This window comes from Coturnix japonica, chromosome 2 (assembly GCF_001577835.2).
Source record: "Coturnix japonica isolate 7356 chromosome 2, Coturnix japonica 2.1, whole genome shotgun sequence".
Classification (NCBI taxonomy): Eukaryota; Metazoa; Chordata; class Aves; order Galliformes; family Phasianidae; genus Coturnix; species Coturnix japonica.
Genome location: NC_029517.1, coordinates 97,226,222 through 97,245,450, shown reverse-complemented (window position 1 = coordinate 97,245,450; position 19,229 = coordinate 97,226,222). Strand labels below are relative to the sequence as shown.

General features: G+C 41.1%; 1 protein-coding gene across 1 annotated transcript in view; it reads right to left on the bottom strand.

Moving 5' to 3' along the window:
• The window catches only part of MAPRE2 (microtubule associated protein RP/EB family member 2), an 85,994-nt gene that overhangs the window by 53,912 nt on the left and 12,853 nt on the right, over positions 1–19,229 (bottom strand). The window contains exon 2 of the mRNA XM_015855514.2: positions 10,565–10,626. The gene's annotated coding sequence lies outside the window, so the exon portion shown is untranslated. The remainder of the gene's footprint in view (positions 1–10,564; positions 10,627–19,229) is intronic.

The window sequence follows — 19,229 nt, the reverse complement described above, 5'->3', positions numbered from 1 at the left end:
GGAAATAAATTATGAGTATTTTACCACTGATAAGAAGTGACCAATGCACAGCCTCTGAAAACAGAGTGGATGGCCACACCAGAGGCTTCAGCTAATATATTTGTCAGAAGATTAAAAAAAACAGCTGTAGTGAGCTTTATATGACATAGCCAAATTGCAAATTACAATTAATGATTGCAGAAATTCCCCACTGCTCGCATAACTTCTTTCTGTGGTAGAAGGAAATGGAGGAGAGATCGAAAAGAATGCCAATGAGCATCCCTCATCTCTGGCATCTTCTGTTCTTGCTCCAATTAGCAAAGGAGTCCCTGTGTGATGTTACTCCTTGCACTGCTACAGAATACTCCTCAGCTACAGCTTCAAACCACAGCAAACACCACTCAGTATGATTATTTTGGCCAACATGCTTCCCTTCTCAGAGGAGTTTCATGAACACTTCCGTCACAAGGGCAGTTTTTTCACTAGGAAAGAATGAGAAAACTCCAGGCTAACACTTGGAAGGTAGCAAAGCCTTTCAGCAAGCAGCAACCCCAACCAACGTAGTTTACTTTTCTAATCCAACTATCATTCCCCATACTCCTAAATTATCAGAATAAAGATTAACAGATCTCTGCAAAACAAAGGGTTTACACCCTGCTAAAGCAAAATCAACGTTATTTTTAGCATTCAAGTGTGTGTGTTCATCAGGAACAGGTCGTACACAAAGGATCTGGCCAACAGTGTTCAGATTTGAAAATAAGTGAATAAAGTAAAGTAGAAAAAGGTTGGAAAGAGCAGGAAAACTTAGCCTGAAGGCTTGGACACATCCTGATAAAGGAAGCCCCTGTTCATCAAGGTACACAGATGCAGTTCATTCCCAGTAGATATATTTTCAGTAAAATGGATAAAATCATGAGTGTGCTGTGACAGAATCAGCCTAATATCTGATAGTACACACCTTGAATAATAGTTTCATTAGCAAAATAAAAATAGAAGCCTTAGGAAATCCCAATTTGCATATTATCTAATGGAAGCGGAGATGCGATATCTGCAACTGCACACCTGTCAGGGAGCACTGGTTTGTGCCAGCCTAAATTAGTGCATGGTTTCAACCTGTAATGATAACAATTACACAGAAACATCCATAGGGGAATTAACAACAGCAGTGTTAACTAACACAGGGAACGCATATCAGATGTGATGTGGCGTACGATATGTTTCAGGCTAACCTGGTCCGTGCAGAAGAGCTCACATTTCCTGTTTCACTGACATATCACCCAATGGCCTCACTGATTAGTCCAAAGGAAAGCTCCCACTGTGACGTAAAATCACTTAAAATGACAATTTTAAGCCAGAACTGAACGGTTTTCATTGTATATATGGCACCAAACCAACTCTCCCATCCCACTACTCTATTTGATGCTGTATGTTTCAGGGCACGCTGCATTTAAATTAACCATACCAAAGAGCAAACAATAACTGCTTGGCAGGACAAAGAAACATTGCATGAATTTTATTAAAACAGCTACTTATCACTCCAGACATCCTGTAGATAAAGAATGAGCTTCCCACCCTTGGGGATCACACTGTTGCCACTTTAAGCAAAGTCTTGATTATGCCTTCCCTGGAGAGAGACAGAAAGAGAAAGAAAGAGAGGGCTGTCCCAATTAGACAATGTGCATGGACCACATCCCTATGAGGTAATTCAAGCCTATTTTTAAATATACGGACATATTTATATTTCAGAGGTCATATTTCACATTTTAAAGTGTTCTGTGCCTGGGAGGAAGAGTGAGAGAAAAGTTCAGGTCTTTGTCAGCAAAGCATTCCTGAAAATTTAGCCATAAGCTGCAAATCTAATCTGGCCATTAGTGTATGAATTCCTCACTAAAGAGGGTAGTCTTGAAGAGCCACAGCCTGTGGGCATTTTCCTTTAGAAAGGTAGCAGCTAGCTACCTTTTGTAGATGCTGTAGAGAGCAAACAGAAATCAAAGGATTATTCCAAGATTCAAAAACCATCTAAAAAAAAACCAAAACAACCTGGTATTTTCTTTTGTTGTTTCTGTTCACAGAAATAGGGTTTTATCACTGTTGAACAGAACAGATACTGTGAATCAAATCATATACTGTAGTGTTATTCCTGTAGTTAGATTGGAATTCATAAATAGGCTTAATGGACACTTGCTAAACTCAGCACTTGCAGGGTTTAGCTAAATCTGTCTGCTTTATAGAAAAACAACTCCTAGTTAGGAAAAAAAAAAAAGCATTCTTCAATATACATCAAAGCTTTCCACGTTTAAAACACTAGTAGTTCACACTGAATGTGAAACATTTTTTACCCGACACTTCCTACATAACAAAAGGCAGTGACAGCAGGAAACATTCAGTGAATGACAGTTACAAAGAGGAGAAATTCCTACTTCCCTTTACTCCAGACCAAATCAATAATTGAATTCTTTAGTCTATGTTTAACGTGTAGTGGCTTATCACAAGCTTTCAGGCACATTTTGGGGAGTCACTTCATTTGAAAATCTATAAACGTCAGCTGTGATCAATAAATGCTTGAAGAAACAACTCCTCCGCCTTACCCTGCCTTTAATACTGATTAAAAAGAATAAAGAGAAGGGCCTGACTCACTCCTTGTGCATGTCCATTTACATAGAAATACTATGGAGTAATCCTAGCTAGAGCTAGGATTGCAGTAGCAAGCTCCATTTATAGGGCAACCTTAACTCGTTTTCTTAACCTGTTTTGACACAGTTCAGATGTTACAATATTAACTATGAAGAATCAAACCAACAGCACTGGAACTGCTCAGGTAATGAGTTACCAATCTTTTTCAGAGAATGACAAAACCTTAATGAAATGAACGCAAGATTCGAGTTTCAGTCATGAAGGATTTTGAATACCGAAGTTCCCACAAGGTATAACTTGTTAATACATAAAGCGATCAGAACTTCAGACATTTGTATACTAGGTAAAAACACTCCATCAAATTATGACTGGTAAAAGAACTGAAGGCTTCAGAAATATAAGAGAGTAGAAGAGGAATCTAGCATACTTTTTTTTTTTTGCAAGTGTTTTCAGCTGTCAAGGAATCTTCTTGGCTCTCCTGGAATTCAAGATAAGTGGCTGGAAGAACAGAAAGGTGAAATAAAAAGAACACCATACAGAAATGGAAAATCTAACTCTCTGACGGTCATTCTTAAGCTCAACACAGAATATAGTAGCAATGTCCTTTAAAGACACTACAGTCTAATGACATGTTTCATAAAAGCAACGTTGGGACAGAAGGGAGGACAAATGCTTTGCAATGCTGTCTGACAAGGATACAAGTTTCTAGCATGAAAACCTGATACATGCCTGAGGTCCTGCACTACAGCGATACCTTATTGGTAGGTGATGATTTTGAGCACTGTTATACTACACTGCTGAAAACTCAACCTGGCACTGATATTATCCACCATGAATTCAACAATAGCTAATAATGAAAAGTGATTCTCTGCTCATATTGTGTAGCAAGAGATTTGAAGTTGACAGTTACTTGATTTGTGCGTGTTTCCCAAGTAACTAAATGCCTCACGTGAATGTCCAGTATCTCTATATAACATAAGTAGAAGTTTAAAAGCTTTACAATGACTGTCAATCAAGACCTACTTACAGCAGTGCCCTTTGTCCAGTACCAGCATTAGAGTTACTGAATGTATGAAGCTTGCAGAGGATTATAGCCATCAAAAGGAAAACTATATTTGCCAAAGTTTACCAAGCTGTCCAAGACACTGCTGCTAAAGAGGAAGAGAGAAGCCTGGCACAAGAAAGCAATGGTTCCAGCAGAGGGTTCATCAAGTTTTTTGACACATATTACTGGATCAAAAACGCTTCAACCAGACAACTAAAAGGGCAGAACCATTACAAACCAATATCTGAAGGGGTTACTTCACCCCAGGAAAAGGTTAATTAGGTGTCTGTCCTCCCACACCCTGCAAAATGCCAACATAAACATTATTACATACTTTAGGTAATGGGAAAGAAATACAGAGTACATTCATGCATGTTTCGGATCAAAACCATACTGCCAAACCATCCAGTAGCGTGTGACCATTCGGCAACAGCGGAACCCAAGAACCCAGTGACTTATCACAGAATACAAGGTTTACTCATGTTCTTACTGCATGCTACAAAACGTTCTCTTACAGAGCACGTATTAAGTGCCCACCAAATTAGAAAATGCCAAGAAATTACATAAAAAGAGCTATGTTGTTTTTGGTTTTGTTTGCATTTCACCCTTCCCTCAATAACTACTTTTTATCTCTTACATTTATAGCATTTTACAAAGTCTAGTTTCTGCCAGCTTTCCTCATTTTAAGTACAGTACAGAAACGAACCCTGATGCTACAACCAGCTTCCTCAAAACACCATCACTTGTCTTCACAAATTTCCCCAGCCTTGCCCTTATGGCAGGTGCTGGTTCACAGTCCCTTCTTTCAGGGTCTGCTTTCTGGTCCATGTGTCCTTTTAGCTGTTTGCCCTTTCCAACTGGCTCTGCAGCGAAGCAAACCCACCCCTTTTCCCCATTGCTATAATGAGATGAGTAGCTCCTCCTTTCATCTCGAGATTTCTTCCCCATCTGGGGTTTCCCATTGTTCCTTCTCCCATTCTTTCCCCCCCTTCCTTTGTCAAGCATCACCCTTTGTAGCACTCTGGCAGTTTCCACTTTCCTTCATCAGCCACCTGCAGAGAACCTGGGTCACACCGGTTTCCTTCCCTCAGACAAAGCCCCCAGCTTGCCTATTGTCCAGCTAACACTCTATCATTAGCTAATAACGCCCCATTTCATCTACAGGCCGAGAAGAATGTGCTACAGAAGTAAGAGCTAAGCTGCATGCACATTCACACGCAGCCACCTTAAGCCACGACACCCATATTTATGACTCCATCACCTTTGCAGCTCCTCACTGTAGGTGAGACATCACCTCTGAATGCATCACAGCTGGAACCCTTAGGGGCAGCTCCCAAACACCAGGTTGCAAGGGTTTATTTGCAATCACCAGCTCTCAGAGGCAATGAGGAGTGTTGCTTCTTTGGGAGCAAGAAGTCAGTCTTCTAAACACAATGTTATTGCTCCCTTACACAAGTGTCTTACTAACCTCGAACGAGTGACAGTTTCCTCAGATACAAACAAAAGATAGATCATTCTTTTTGACAGTAAATGTTTGTTAGCACCTTACTGTTTACTCAGCCTTTATCAATAAGATTGCCGTTAAAAGAGGAAAAAAAATTCACAGATAATTTTAACCATAACTTTACACTTACGCTAATGCTCTGAATAGAAACAAACCAAGAAAACAAAACAACAAAGATCTGCAAACTGTGCCAGGAGACTTATCTCACAGACAGACATTTCCTAAGTGGATTTTTGGAACTTGGCATATCAGACCAAGTTTCCATGAATACTTTGAGGCCGTTAGTAGCCTGATGCTGCAAGTGCTTTATTTAGACACAGCACTTTCTGGAAGTCTGAAATTCAGAACTAGCAAAAAAACCAAGTCCTCGTCCATTTGCTGAGAGGCAAAGCAAGTCAGAAGAAAGCTACTATTGGGCTGCTGTAGTGGAAGGTGGATCTGTCCACAGGCACATGCAAAATACTGGGGCCTGGGAGGTTAAAATAATGTTTGTGAGCTTCTGTGCCACGGTGCGCTTTCTTTTATAGAATCAGATGAATAATACCACAACCAGTGATACATATTTGTGGATCAAATGTGATACCAGCTGAAATACCTCTATGACTCATTTATTTGAATGTAGGGGACAGATGAAACAAAATAAATCTCGGGTTCCTATTAAAAAATAGAGGGAATGCCATTAGAAATGTACACATCTCCATTTTGAACAGACAAGAGCATACAGAAAGTGCACGATCTTAGTGAAAAGATAAACAGCTGGATTGACTGGCTTCCATTAACCAGTGACCCACTTGTCAAACATAAGCTTTCGATTTAGAAGAGTGATTACATGAAGCCGCTTATATTAGACAAAACAGATTTGAGTTATGAAATCAGATCAAGTCTGAAAACACTTGAATGCAATCAATAGTGTTCTTCTGTAAAGACACAAGGTGGGAACCCATTATCGTTTTTAAAATGTCCAATGTAATGTAACAGTATTTTCTACAGTACTGTTCACAGTATGTTTATCCCATGCAGCCCGCTCAGGTCATTAGCGATGAGCCAAATCCAGACCTCATGTAAGAGGATGAAGCTGATGGAAGCCACTTCATAAAGCTCAGCTTGAGGGCACCACTGCTTTCCTCGTACTGTAGATATTTATGCACAGAAAACTCAGACTGGCACTCCCCACACTGGCACTGTGATGCTCAGCCAGCCTAATTGCTCACAGCAGATATCTAACAGAGCTATATGGGTGGTGGTGGCAGGTCTCCAGCTGAGGTTTCGGAGGCTGCAGCACTTGGCCCTTGTGTAGGCTCCTGCCTCCACAGGCCTCCCTTTTGCTCCTGCATCATTCTGAAGCAGGAACAAATGCATGAGAAGATACTGACAATCACAAAAACTGGGCTTCGGTGTAAGCTCTCAGTTAATAGCAGAGGAAACACAACGACGGCAGAAAATTACTAGGTCCTAGGAAACTGAAAACCCCTAATTTTACCACCTTGTAACATAGCAGTAAAGCACACAGCAGCAGCCACCCCACACCCTACTTCTGACTAACCAAGTCTCCAGCAAGGCTGAAGGTGACATTATTATAAACAAAGTTTTTAACCTAAGGATAACTCCTAGAATTAAAGACGCCTTGCATCCACCTGACCTCATGAACATGCTGTGCATTGCTGGCAGCTCGTGCTTTACTGTGACTCCTCATAGAGGGTGATTTTCTGGAAGCCGGAGATCGTGGGGGAACTTATTGATATCAGAGTCTAAGAAACAAATGAATAAAGCCTAAGTTTCCATCCAAACTGACTGTAAAGAAATACTAGGAAATGCTGAAACTTGAACACCCCAGCACCTGCTGCTCAGGTTCCTACTTCAGTCATAGCATCAGAGAGGCCACATGTCACCCACCACATCACAGCACACATGCACTTCACACAGAATGTGATACAGGCAGGAACACAGCCACAGCACTCGGCTTCACACCTCCCACCGCATCTGCAATAGCCTGCAGGTTTTAGAAGCAGGTCCTCTGTTGCCTTAAACTGAACCAGTCTGTCAGCAGATGCAGGATGACTGCACAGAGCCAGCAGAGGTTCTACTCGCATTTGCAAGACTATGTTTATAAAATCCAGACACTGCTCTGAAAAAATGAAACAGCTATTTTACAGCATCTGGATGCACTACAAATACCTCATATTTGACACATCTGACGAGGTTTCGTGTTTTTGCTTTCTATGAAGGTCCTACAAAAATAACAATGATAATAATGGTTTGCTGTTAGAATAAAAGCTGAGTCATACACGAGTTGTTCTTTATCAATTATTCTCCAATTTCTAAGTGAACCATCACTGACAGACAAAACACAGAAGGCAGCAACAACAACAACCCCACAAACATAGGTATAATTCTTTTATTTCTGTTGTATATTGTCATTATATTGACAGCCGTGATACAAAGTAGCAGCATTCTATAACCTCTGAACAGTCCTGTTGTGTATAAATGAAAAAGGAGGCTTCTGTACCATTCTGAGCACAAAAGGTAACAGTGGCATGAAAACAGCGTAATATCCTCATTACAGTAGATAATGAGTTTCCTATTTAATAAGAACTCCAACCATAAGCCTCTGTGTTATTGTGAATTTATGTCAGTGCTGTTGTCAGCTCCTGCATTTAAAAAGATCTCATTATTAAGTTCTAACAAACCCACACATTATCTTTTTGAAAAGCTAAGTTACGTTCCTGATGAATCACCGCTTTGCTGAGCTCCTGTGGGATAATTTTTGGTACGGGATGCTGAAAAAATAAATATCACCCCAAAGTTCATAATATTTCCAGACAATACCATAAATGGCTATTCAAGCTAACCAATTCCTAAGTTAAAAAGGGAACAAGCACTGGTGCATACAAAGCCATACACAAACATTCCATTTAAGTTAACTTTTCTCCGTTAGGTTCAGAATTTAGGTCTCCCGTTTTCTCATGATGGATCAAAACAACACATAAAGCAGCTGCATCCTATACTGAACTGACTCCCAAACAGATGTCCTCCACTGCATTTTGGGGGACCTGACATTGTTTCCACAGGATGAAAAGGCTTTCAAAGCTGTCCGCTCAGCCCAGAAGTTCAAATATTTCATACATCTGAATTCTTTTGGCTGAAAGTTCAAAGCAGCCCTTAGGGAAGTCAGGTCTTCTGTGGTAGGAATTAAGGGGACCAGTCTGGGGAAACAAGCAAGGTTCCCACCGAGCGGGAAACAGAGCTCACTTATCTAGAAGCAGCATTTATTTTACACCAGTGCTGGTGCTGGCATGTAGGGAGAATGAAGTGAGAGGGAATGTGCCTTTATTTTTCCCAGTTTATGTAACTCAGTGCAGCATTTGCATGAAGGACCAGGCAGTATTTGTTTCTGCACAGGGGAGGAATGAGAAAAGGTCCCTCCCTGAACAAATCACAAATCAGTAGCTCAACATACGTGTGTGTTTATACATAACTAAAATTTGCTTTCTTTTCTCCTATCCTCAATCTTACCACAACATTTCTGAACTCATGTGAGAACTATAAAATTCTTGGATGCTCCAGCATTCATTCCTTACATTATTCTCCATGTAACTTAATTCCAGCATAAAGAATGCTCCTTTGCCAGCCTCAAAAGCACCAGAACATGATTGGAAGGTTTTCTGAGTGACAACTAGCATGTAGCAGTACGTTACATGGATTTACTTTCTGCAGTTCTAAGCTCAGCTAACTCTCTAGCAATATAACAAATGTCTAGTATTAAAGGCTGGAAAGCAGATTTTCATTTTGATATAGTAGGCCATAAGGACTAAAAGATTTGGAGAGAAAGGGTTACACAGTGAGCAGCAATGCATGGAGAATACACCAGAGAGCCCTCTGCTGCTTCAAGAGTAGGGTTACTGATTCCAGGAAAACCGTGTGTTTCAGATAAGTTCCTAATTACACAGATAGTATGTGACCACCAAATGAACATTTATATGACCAACTACATCATATCTCAGTGCTCATCGTTCTCTTCAATTTTCCAGTAGCTCCAAAATACTTGTGAGAATGCAATATAACAACAGTAATGATGCAGTACTTCAGCAGCATCCCTTATCCCTGCATGAGTAGAACAACTAGATGAAATTTGCCACGGATGAGTACAGGGCACTGCCCCATCACACTTCCACCTGCCACATGGGAAGGAGCATGTCCACAATACATTTTCCTGGGCACTAAATAACTTGGAGCAAATCCCTAGTTTCACTGTGAAATGAGGCTTTAAAATAGCTCAGGCACAAACCTCTTACTTTCAACTTAACTAAAAGCATGAGCAAAAGTACCACCACAAAGTGCAGCGTCTCCTACCCCCATCCAAAGTTAGGCTTTTATCAGCTTTCCAAGCACTACCAGAAAACAGGTGATCTATTTTAAAATGAAAGTGCTTCATTATACAGCCTCAGGATCGTTTCAATGTTATACGTATTTTCAGCACTAGCTATGAATAACCACACACTCCCACCCTGTACCACAAACCATTAATGATGCCAAGAGAAAATGCATACATAGCACCCACCACAACACAGTGTGCAGTGCCAGTGGCCCATTTATTCCAAAAGGAGTTGTATTACTGAGCATCCTGCACTGCATTTTGACAACAGTTATCATTTCTTGTGTAGAAGCAGAGATGCATGGTAAGGATAGAAAGAGAGAAAGTGACAGCTAGAAGAAGCACAGATCTGCTGGAGGTGCATCCTTTCTAAACATTGCCACCTTGTGGGCCTTGCATTTCCCTGTAACATTCATCCCTTCTCTCTTCGCTGGTGACTCAGTGAGAGGATTTCAGAGAAATCAAGTTGGAGGCTGCAGAGTTTGAGGCAGCATCCAGCTGGGATGGGATGCCATTTAACTCAAATATTTGGGAATTTAAAAAAAGACAGCACTTTACAGATTCCATCTGGTGTAAGTTACTAACCCTGTGCAGCAGCATTTGGTGTGCTTTTCCATTTCAAGTTAAAGGAAGCACTAATAATGTACAGAAGTATTAATATTAAAAAAAAAACCAACAGCAAATAAAAATAAGAATATGATTTCCTCAGTGTTCTCAGTAATAATAGTAGTTTTCCCCTTTCATCCCTTCTACCATCATCTCCTTCCGACACCAGCCAAAAAGACAAGCTGCTTCCAAAATGTTTGTGGCAGCTAGTCTAGCTTCCATCATTTCTGTTGCATGAATGAATAACTCTTAATGACTTGAATCTTTTAATTACACGGTTAAATACACTGCAAAAGAATACTACTAACTATTGGTACCAAACCTACTTAGCTACTGCATTAAAAACACAAATCAAGTGCAAATTCTTGAACATCTTATCAATCACAAGCACAGTAACAAACACATACAAAGAAACAGTACTTACTTTGAGCATCCAAACACTTTCCCTGTTTGCTGGCTTGAGCTATTCCTTGCAGCAATTTGGAACTGGAAAGAAAGCATGAAAACATTTAGTTCAACAAGCAAATAGGAAATAAATAGATGCATCACTGAATGGTCTTTGTCTGTATTGGTTGGACAGTGATGCAATAGCCGTATTCTAAAAGTGAAGCAAGAGGAGAAGTCCCCCATTACAATAACCTAATTCAGCTGCGTACACAATAGTTCTGTGTCTAACACATCTGCACAACAATCAGATGCCCCTCTGATATAGTAGCAAGTCTATGAGCTCCCTTGTGCGGCGCTACATTCAGAGTTTATTCATAATTGTTGAGCACATGGCTGATTCTTCATCTGGCCATGCTTCTGCAGAGCACAGGCAATCAGTTATGACCATTGTGTCATGCAACCGGGGCCTTGCTACACTTGTCTAAACAGATTTATGGGGGAAAATAAATCCACCATTGAGAAACATGAAACAATACCCAGGAAAACTCATGGTTTTGCTAATACAAAACTAAAAAGACACTGGCAATCATTAGAGTTTTCTTACTTGGCAATGAAGCCACGATGCTGCCCACTTGCAGCAGACACATTCAAGGCCCAATCCTTTCCATGTTTTTTGGCACAGTTTCCTACAATTCCTGGATTTGTCCTCACATCCATTCTCTCAAGTGCTGCATCACAGGCTACAGAAACACAAGCAGGAGCAACCATATGTGGCTTTCATATATGGTTTTCTGTTTGTGTTATGAATTACGTACTAGGGTTACGTGGCTAGATTTCTTAATTCACCTTCTCAGTCAGCAGGAAATATCATTCCTAGCAGGTAAATAATGGTTTACTCAGATTGAGGCTCTGGTTATTGCTTGTTTTGCATTCATGGCCAACTAGTTGAGACACAACAGCAGGAAAGGGTATTCTGAAGGCATCCACCCCTGTAGAACAGCATGAACCTACATTAAACAGATCCCAGCAGCACTCACACTGAATCAGGACTGAGTGATGCAAGAAACTCCAGCTTCCAGATCAGGTGAATTTACATTGGTCCTAAACTATTTTAAGTGGAGGAAAAAAAACAAGTCTCTTTCCAATACATTATTATCTGGGAAAGGTAAACAAACCTCTAAACACAGCTTGTCTGTCTAGAGGGCTGGATCCCAGCTCCGGGAGCTGTGAGTCATTCTGGCAGAGAACTTAGGAATCCTGTGAGCAGACTGGAAAGCTGAAGCTACCTTAAAGCCAAACCAGAATAGGAATTAGCTATTAAACATGTTATTGTTTCATTTCTTTGAATCTCTCCCAGCCTCTTAAGCTTTGCTTTTCAACGTACTCTCTTTTTCCTCCATTTGTTTAATGTGGAAAGTGATTCCAGCACAGCTGACAAACCTCAGGCATCCTACTGGCATAGGAACAGCAAATCTGACGTGGTATGTTAGCTTTTTACTCAAGTAGACCTTCTGAACCAAAGCTGGGATCTAACAGCACTGCTCCAACAGCTTGTAAGGAAGGGACACTCCTAAGACAATGTTTAAGAGGAGTGATCTTGCATCAGAAGGTGTTGAGCAGAACCCTAGCAGGCAAAAACAGCGGTGAAGCATGGTGATTCCCTTGGAAATGCAATAGACAATCTGATCATGGAACCACTTCTCAGCTACATTTTCTGAACAGAGTGCTATTTATCAAAGGCAGGTAACTATTTCATTGTCCTCGGTAAGCAGAACTCAATTTGAGAGTTCTTCTCTTAATGACACCACACTGAACTATGCCCATAAACAACATAATCACAAAAATAACAAAAAAAGGGGAGGGGGAAGAAAAAAAGTCATCATAACAGAGGTTACTGATGCCTGAAAACTGATGATCTATGATCTACACACAGGTCAAACCAAGGATGTTACACCTCAGCAGCATCTCCTGACTTCTACCTGCATGCAGGTGCTCACCTGAGCCACAGCTGATGAGCAGCATGGTGGCTTTGGCCAGGTGAGATAATTGGCATTCATTTGCCACTGTGTGCAGCAGCACTCCCAGGCCTCCACCTGCTCCACAAGTCATGCCAACACCTCAACCTGTACTTCTAGCTTCAGATGCCAGAGCAGCATCCAGGCAAGGGAGTGGTAGGAAACACTGGGTCATTAAGGTAAAATGTAATTTAGGTGGACAAAGGAATGCAGAAGAGGTCCTAGTTACTGAATGTGAAGAAGATAACTATGAGGTGCTGGAGCTCTCTTTAGAATGGTGGAAGGATAAAGGCATGCAGTGAAGACAAAGAAGAGGCAAGGATGCCATCTCTTTCCCTCCTCTACATGCCAGGCCACACTGTTCATAGCTGCAGACTCAGGCATCATAGCACTGCTGTGCATGTAGTAGTTAAGCACAGTTCAGCCCCTTAATACTCTCCAACACACACAGGCCATTCTGACATTAAAATAGGTGCTCACCTCCTAAATAGATTATCTATCAAAACATCTTGAGAAGTCATTCCTTCTACACTGATAAACATGGGAAAAAGGCCAAGAAGTAAAAGGGAAGAGAATAAATATCTAGAGGATCTCAAATCTGTGAGTCCAAGCCCAGCCAAAGGCTGCTGGACCGGCAGGACACAGGCTTCCAGGAAGGAGATCAGAAAGAACTTTGTGGGGCCCCTCACTTCACCAGCTGTATCCACAGCCCTTTATCCTATGTTTGTTTCTTTCTCAGATGTAGAGTTCCAGAACGTGCTCTTTGTGATAGTGTGCACTGCTGATGGCCTTGGACAGATTCAATAGACCGTTGCTCTTGGGTGTTTGTTGGATCTCAGGACAGTCAATTGATTCAACAGGACCACTCCTTTCCAGGGCTTATCTGCTTACCTCAGGAAGCTTTCGCAAGCTCTCAGTGCATGCTTTTCCCCTTTGTGAACTTGTTTTCTGGTAGCTATTGCTAAATCCACAAACATAATCACCTACTGAACCCGTTCACACAGATCAACTCAGAACTTTGTTTCTGCAACAAAGTCCCTTCAAACACTACAAAAACTTAAAAAGAAAAAAAAAAAGAAAAGAGAGAAAACAAACAAAAAACACCAACAAGGAATGAGCAAGAGTGATTTGAGAAAACAGGCCAAAAGCCAGGATACTAAGCCAAATATAAGATGGTTAAAAAAAGAAAAGTGATCTCTAAAAATCAAGGCGCAATGCTTTTCAGATGTACCTCTCATACTCACATTAAGAGAAGGAGTAGCCATAGCTGTAAGCTGAAAGGATCGACACGGAAAAGTTAAAACAAAAGGGTTTTTAAAGTGCTTTAAGCCAAATGCTTTCTCTCACATTTTACTATATTTGTTCAAGACTTTGTCTGAGGGAGCTCTGCTTCCCCTGTGGTCGCACAGCCCCGTGTCCTGCCCTGAGCCTCAGTGACTGGATACTCTGCTACACTGCACAGATATTTTCCTCTTCCCAGTGACGACTGGGAAAGTGATGTTTTATGAAAACAACTCGTAGTATATAGGCTAACAGTCACCTATTATTGCTTCAGATATCCTCAGCATTTACAGAAAACAACTTCATAAACAACTTATTTTTGGCAGCTGAAGGAATTCAAGCAAACCCACTGTGGCTGCTATCCAGGAAGGCATTTACCAGCTAGATAATAGTCTGACAAAATTCAGAAATGGATAAACTCACATTTTTCACATAGAAAATAATGTATACAACTATTTACATATACTTTCCTGTTTAATGAAAATGAACTGAAATATTAATTTTAAGACATCCTGTGTCGAAGTAAAGAATTCCTGAGTTTTTATGATCTATACATGAACTAAACACATCAAAAAATAAAAATAATAAAACAAGTAAAGACCCATATATATAGCAGTTGGATGGATTTACTGCTGATGAGCAGCCCAACCCTATGTCATCTCATTGTTCATGAGTGAATCCTCTGCATTTGCCCTGCGAAGTGAGATTCTTGCACAAAGACACAGATTCAAAGCAAATAAATGAGCAGAGTTGAATTTAGTACCATTCACAACTCCAAAGCCAGAAGAAATGCTCAGCTTGGGCTCAGAGCACTCAACAAGGAAGGCAGCTACAGAAGACAAGAGATGCCGCCACCGAGCACCCATCCGAGCTTCCCACCTCTTTTACTGTCGCCATTTCTAACAGGGCTTAGTTCCAGTGGTTCTGCTTCTCAGTCACTGCTCTGATTTCAAGTCACATACTGGCATGAAAGAAGTCTAGAGACTTCCTTTAGAACTCAGCTCCCTCCCTCTCATTACAATGCAACCAGCCTTTTTTTGCTTGTTTACATATAAAGTAAATCCAAACACATCCCGTTTAACAACTTAGTAGCAAAGAACATGCTCCAGAATACTTTTATTTCTCCAGAATACTCCTTCTACCCTACTTTACTCCCCAGAGAGTAGTAGTTGTCTTCTCCTGTTTCTGTTGTCTTCTCCCCTCCATTCTGGGAGCTGGAGTTTCCCAGATGCAGATGTCTTAGAGACCGCATTGGGTTCAAAGCTGCAGCCAGTTACAGCGAACACCCGTTTTTTGCAGCAGTCCACCTGCCCTCCTTCCATCAGTAAACTCCTCTGCCTTCCTGCCCATGAACCTGAAGATGCAATAATCAATCATCTCCCAATTTAAAAGAGAATAGCAGTGCTCAAATAGCGTGATTTCGGTTAAAGTTAGGCACTGTTTTTTTTTTGGGGGGGGGAGGGGGCAGAAGAAGCAATGCCAAGCAAGTGCATCAAGCAGTAGGTGGCAGACTTAATAGGAAGAATACAAAGCGTGTCATCCTTTGTACTTAGCAGCAAGCTGCCACATCATACTTAGCTCTGTTTCAGTCTAAAAAAGGTTTTCCTCTACTTCTTTTTGAGAAAACTATCTTAATTCAATTATTGGAGACACATTTTATGTTAAAACTTTACTTCATCACACGCTTACACTCTGAACAGCTGACTGCAGTTTGCTATTGATGCACTTCTGTGTGCACCAAATATGCTTTTTGATTTCATTTCTGGTAGAGATTATACCACGTTCCTGGTTTAAGAATGGAAGGAGTTAACGAGTTTTATTCATTATCTCATACACTAGAATCACAGCACACTAAAGTAAAGTCCAGGGAAAAGAATTCAGTTATACATTTAGAGGTAAAACAAAATAAAACATTGTGCCTAAGTTCTGATCTGAGGTGTATTGTCCAAAGTTCTTATAAATAACAAAAACTGAAGTTAGGCAAGAGGACTTCATGACATGATATGTTGAAATGCCTGGGCTGATGTTATATCAGAGAGTATTCAGTGCTAACCAAGTAGGTAGGTATCCCCATTAGGAGGGATCACCTGTTCCAAAACACCACCCTGCTGCTGGCATGTCCATCTGACCGAACAGCAACCTTTGTTGAGATGAGGAATTCAGTGTCTTTCTTAAAAATGTAAAAATAATCTCCACAACAGTATAGGATTCGCTACCTGTGTCTATTTTATCACAGGAAAGAACTGAGCATGGCCTGGAAAGCAAGTGCACGGAGAGTCCCTGAGAGGAAAACAACCCTGTTGGACAGTACAGGTGGGTGCCAGCCAGCTGGAGAGGAAAAACAAAACAAAACTGGGGGCTTTGTGGGCTGGGTTTGCAGATCTAGAGTAGCGTTTGTTCCCCTATAATCAGTCCTTGCGAAAGCAGCATACCTGAGTCCTGGGCAGCCACAAACCAGAGGCAGACAAGCTGGAGCCCAGCCCATTACACCCAGGTGGTATAGGGGCTGGATCATGAGGCTGAGGGCCCAGCCTGATGGAGAGAAGGCTCAGGGTGTGGGGCAATGTCCCATTGCAGCCCACAGCTACTTGGGGGGAGGGCATAGAGAAGATGGGGCCAGGCCCTTCTCAAAGATATGCATTGGCAGTGCAAGAGTCAACAGGCAAGTTTCAACAAAGCAAATCCTGATTACATGTTAGGGAAAGTGTTCTTAGCATGAGGGTGGTTGAATATTGTGTTCAGTGAAGCTGTGATGTCTGTTCTTTGAGACATGTAGAGCTCAACATGTCGCTGAGCAAACTGATCTATTGGGATTAGGTCCAATGGGGGTCAGACCTGACAACCTCCAGAGGCCTCTTTCAACTTTCATCCTATATTTCTGTATGAGAGGGCCACACCTGCAGGCTGCTCATGGCCTGCATAGCACACTAAGGAAGCAGAGCCCTAACTGGGGTGCTAGACTGACACATCACAGATCTCTGTCCTTTTAAAAGCTTTAGTGTCTTTCTCTGCCTCAAGTTCCTCAACATCAAAAAAATGATAAGTCTAACTCAGTAATGTAAAGATAGATTCCAGTGTCTGTAGAGATGGAAGAGACAGAAAAAAATCTTGTATCTAAATTTTTTATTTCACTCCTTAATAGTCTGAATATGTAATGTGGAAGTATAGCTACAATACATAGTGCACAATGCACTTGTATTTAAGATACCAATCTGAAAACAAATCTTTGCTCTCCATAGCCCTGGTCAAACAGCTGAAGTATTCATGGACTCCTCTCATGTGAGTGGAGTGGTTTGCTTGCAGTAAATTGCAGATGTACACACCTGCGAAGGCAGGCAGGCCATAGTTTGTGAAATTCTCCCTGCATTGCAATGGTGAGTACTGAGCTAAAATGCATGGAAAATTGAAGGCACTTGCGTTACAATAATGTCACTGTACAAGTAACTAGTATAGATGAAATTGCAAGACCGGTACATTTAACCCAGGAAGCACAAATAATGGTGACAGCTTGTTACCTCATTTAGTTATTCTATGATATTACACATAGTTCAAGCAAGTCACATAGAAGGGGGCTCACAAGGCTGGGTGCCAAACTTTAGCCTTTCCAATTAGCAATGCTTTGTTTTGAAAGGGCAGTTTGTATTTAAATTTCAAATCAGAGGTTTCTGGGCTGCACTTGTGAGCTGTACTATTTCCTCTAAGAGGCTACAGTACAAAACTCACAGGAATTGTTATTCTTCTTTATTTGTTCTGCTGACGAGTGCCACAGATCAAAGTGGACTGGCACATTAACTTGAAGACGTGCATCATTTCTGCTCATTAGATAAACACTGACTGGGAAATTAACAAGTTGTTCTACCATATCAGATTGAATTGGAGCTTCCATGGTATTTTGGCTCTGGAGCGTCTTTTCCTTCAGCGCACTGCATACAAGTATTGGTCTGGAGGAACACTAAACTCCTTTTAGTAGCATACACAGTGTAAATGTGGATACTTCTCATACTGCCTTTCCCAGACACTCCCTGTTTTCTGTTTGCTTTCCAAGCTAAGCAAGAAAAGCCACCACTTAACTGGAGAAATGGTTCCTTTGGATGGATTCACCACTTATATACCCACTCTTTCTCTTATAGCTGACAGAACCTCCACGGTGGCTGAATTTTCACACCTAGAAGGTGAAATCTTTTAGCTTGGATGGAAAATCAAAACACTGGCAGCTGTTCCTCATCACTCCTGTTGTGTGGAAAACTTTATGATAAAGAATATGAATGCATCTGACTCAATCTTACAGGAAAATCCACCTCTCCCTCAACATGGTTTTCAGCAGTGCTGTCCTGGTCTCAACCATCATCTGGAGGCTGCAGCAGGCTGCACTTGAGCTTGAATACACGAGATCAGGCAAGGTCATTTCTGGTGAGATGTTCAGTGGGACAAATTCTAATTCACCCAGATATTTTGTTCACATACAGACAGCTGGGAGTCTTTACAACATTCTCAAATGACAGGGTTTGGCAGCTTACCAAACAAGCTAAATGCCTTTTGCCTGTCAAGAGCACAAGCACATCACTTTACTTCAGTGTAACTCTGCTCTCCCTCAACGCAATGTGTCAGCTTAGACAAACTGCTGTATCCTAAAGAAGACTGCCAGGATTCAGTTTGCCTGCTCTTTTTTGATGATAAATTGATGTTGAACTTCCAGAATACGAAAATGACCATGATAATATATTTTGACATACAAGATATGCAAAGAATAACACAGCTGAAGCTGTCTCAACTTTATTGGATTGATGCTTTGTTATACTTGGAACCCAAATACTTTTATTCCCAGAAACACTTCTGCTTTCCTTAGAGCAGATGCTTATAACCTCTCCTTGCTGAGGTGTTGTGATCTCTTTCCTACTGTTATACAGCAGAAAATAGGACATGAGTGAGAACCCATCAATTCAGAAACACCAGTTGCTGCCCTTCCCTAAAGATTTGTTGATTTACAAGATGATGGAAGTTTCACTGCTTTCCTCCAGTGCAATTTTGCAGTGGGACACTGACAGACACTGACAGCACCCCAAGACCAACCTCTATGCCTGGGATTATGAGACGGGGAGAAATACATCATGCTGTTCTATCTCAGATATTGCTCCCAGTAAACCTCTTCCTGCAGATTCAGGTTTTAGAAGTCAAATGCAAATAGATAACACACACAAAAAAAAAAACAACCCATAGATAGTCTATACTGCAAAGAGGGAGACATACAGGAATAACAGCCCCTGCACCACTGTCTTGCAGGGTTTAAATGAATGCATTCAGGCTGCTGCATAACCTAGACATTTATCTTATAGTACATTACTAAATTCAATAAAACTTCAATAGGATCATCATGCAGAGCAAGGCAATACTCTGAATTTTTCACAC